Genomic DNA, 2,932 nt, shown 5'->3' with positions numbered 1-2,932 from the left:
TGAGACAGAGTCTCGCTGTGTCACCCAGGCTGGAGTGCAGTGGTGCAACCTTGGCTCACTGCAACCTCTGCCTCCCGGGTTCAAGTGATTCTCCTGCCTTAGCCTCCTGAGTAGCTGGGACTACAGGTGTCCTCCACCATGCCTGGCTAATTTTTGTATTTTTAGTAGAGATGGGGTTTTATCATATTGGCCAGGCTGGTCTCGAACTCCTGACGTTGTGATCCACCCGCCTTGGCCTCCCGAAGTGCTAGGATTACAGGCGTGAGCCACCTGCGCCCGGTCAATATTTGTAAAAAATTATCTTTTAATTTATTTTTTTAAGGAACCATGCTAATATTCTCTGTATTGTTCCAATTTTAGTTTACGTGCTGCCAAAGCAAACACGATTTTTTTTTTTTTTTTTTTGAGTCAAGGTCTCTCTATCACCCACGCTGGAATGCAGTGGTACAATTATGGTTCACTACAGCCTTGACCTCATGGTCTCAAGCAATCCTCCCACCTCAGCCTCCCAAGTAGCTGGGACCACAGGTGTGCACGACCATACCTAGCTAATTTTTTGATTTTTTGTAGAGATGAGGTTTCACTATGTTGTCCAAGCTGGTCTCAAACTCCTGAGCTCAAGTGATCTTTCTTCCTTGGCCTCCCAAAGTGCTGGAATTACAGCCATGAGCCTCTGTGCCTGGCCATATTTTTAAATTAAGGTCTGTACGTGGTTTTTAAAGACATAATGCTATTGTGCACTTAATAGATTACAGTATAATGTAAATGTAAGTTCTATATGCACTGGAGAACAAAAAAAAATCATGTGACTCTGAAACCGCCATTGCAAAATTGTAACAGACAGTGAAAGAGATCTGACCTAACCAACTCCATCTTGCTTCTAACCTCCAAGCTGTCCTTGTTCATTCCTGGGCGTAGGCCGAACTGACTTTGGAAGGAACTTAGTTTATAGTCCATAGTTTGAAACAAAGACAATAACAGCCCTTTCCCGAAATAAACCCCTTCTTGCCTGGGGCCTACACTGCCTTTGTAGGACTAACAAATTACCCAAAAGATTAAAAATTATGGTTTAGGAGTCATGCAGCTGGAGGCTACAAGATTTGACCCTCCCTAAACTACTCCTAAGATCAATGGCTTGGCTGGGCGCGGGTGGCTCACACCTGTAATCCCAGCACTTTGGGAGGCTGAGGCGGGTGGATCACCTGAGGTCAGGAGTTCAAGACCAGCCTGACCAACATGGCAAAAACCCATCTCGACAAAAATATAAAAATTGGCCAAGCATGGTGGCAGGCGCCTGTAGTCCCAGCTACTCGGGAGGCTGAGGCAGGAGAATCACTTGAACCTGGGAGGAGGAGGTTGCAGTGAGCCAAGATCACACCACTGCACTCCAGCCTGGGTGACAGAGTGAGACTCTATTTCAAATAAATAAATGAATAAATAAAATAAAATATAAATAAATAAATAAATAAATAAAATGCTACTCCAGTGAACACAAGATAACAAAGTAAAACAGCCTTATTGCTGATATGTAGAAAACTTTAGTCTTGTAGATGGAAGATCAAATCTGCCTCTACATTCCCTCAAGCCAAAGCCTAATCCAGAGCAAGGCTCTACCTCTTAGTTCTGTGAAGGCCAAAAGAGGTGAAGAAGCTATGGAAGAAAATTTCGAATCTAGCAGAGGTTGGTTCATGAGATTTAAGGAAGGAAGCCATTTCTGTAACATAAAAGTACAAGGTGAAGCATCAAGTGCTAATACAGAAGCAGCAAATTACCCAGAAGATCTAGCTAAGATCACTGATAAAGGTGACTACACTAAACAGCAGAAATTCAATGTACATGAAACAGCCTTCTATTGGAAGAAGATGCCACCTAGGACTTTCACAGGCAGAGATAAGTCAATGCCTGGCTTCGAAGCTTCCAAAGACAAGCTCTTTTAGGGCCTAATGCAACCAGTCGGGGACTAAGTTGTAGCCAATGCTCATTTACCCTTCTAAAAATCCTAGAGCCCTTAAGAATTATGCTGGCCAGGCACGGTGGCTCACGCCTGTAATCCCAGCACTTTAGAAGGCCGTGGCGGGCGGAACACAGTCAGGAGATTGAGACCGTCCTGGCTAACATGGTGAAATCCTGTCTCTACTAAAAATAAAAAATTAGCCTGGCGTGGCGGCATGCACCTGTAGTCCCAGCTACTTGGGAGGCTGAGGCAGGAGAATCCCTTGAACCTGGGAGGCAGAGGTTGCAGTGAGCTAAGATCCCACCACTGCACTCCAGCCTGGGTGACAGAGCAAGACTCTGTCTCAAAAAAAAAAAAATAAAACTTGAACAGATGAAGAATTACTTCTTATGGATGAACAAAGAAAATGGTTTCTTAAAGTGGAGTCTACTCCTGCTGAAGATGTTGTTAACATTGTTGAAATGACAACAAAGGATTTAGAATATTCCATACATTTAATTGATAAAGAAGCAGTAGAGCTTGAGAGGATTAACTCCAATTTTTAAAGAAGTTGTGCTGTGAGTAAAATGCTGTCAGAGTTGCATGCTCCAGAGAAATCTTTTGTAGAAGGAACAATTTTCCCTGTCTTATTTTAAGAAATTTCCACAGCCATTCCACCCTTCAGCAACCACCACCCTGTGAAGTCAGCAGCCATCAACATCAAGGCAAGACCCTCCAACAGCAAAAGGATTATGACTTGCTAAAGGCTCAGATGATGATGAGCAAATTTTTGCAATAAAGTATTTTTTAAAACACATATTTATCTGTTTTTTTTTTTTTCCATAGAGATGGAGACCGCACTATGTTGCCCAGGCTGGTCTTGAACTCCTGGCCTCAAGCCATACTTCCTCCTCAGCCTCCCAAAGTGCTGGGATAACAGGCGTGAGCCACCATGCCCCACCAGCAATAAAAGTTTTTTTTTTTTTTTTTTTTTTGAGA

Source organism: Colobus angolensis, unplaced genomic scaffold, assembly GCF_000951035.1.
Source record: "Colobus angolensis palliatus isolate OR3802 unplaced genomic scaffold, Cang.pa_1.0 Scaffold10, whole genome shotgun sequence".
NCBI lineage: Eukaryota > Metazoa > Chordata > Mammalia > Primates > Cercopithecidae > Colobus > Colobus angolensis.
This window is presented reverse-complemented; position numbering follows the sequence as displayed.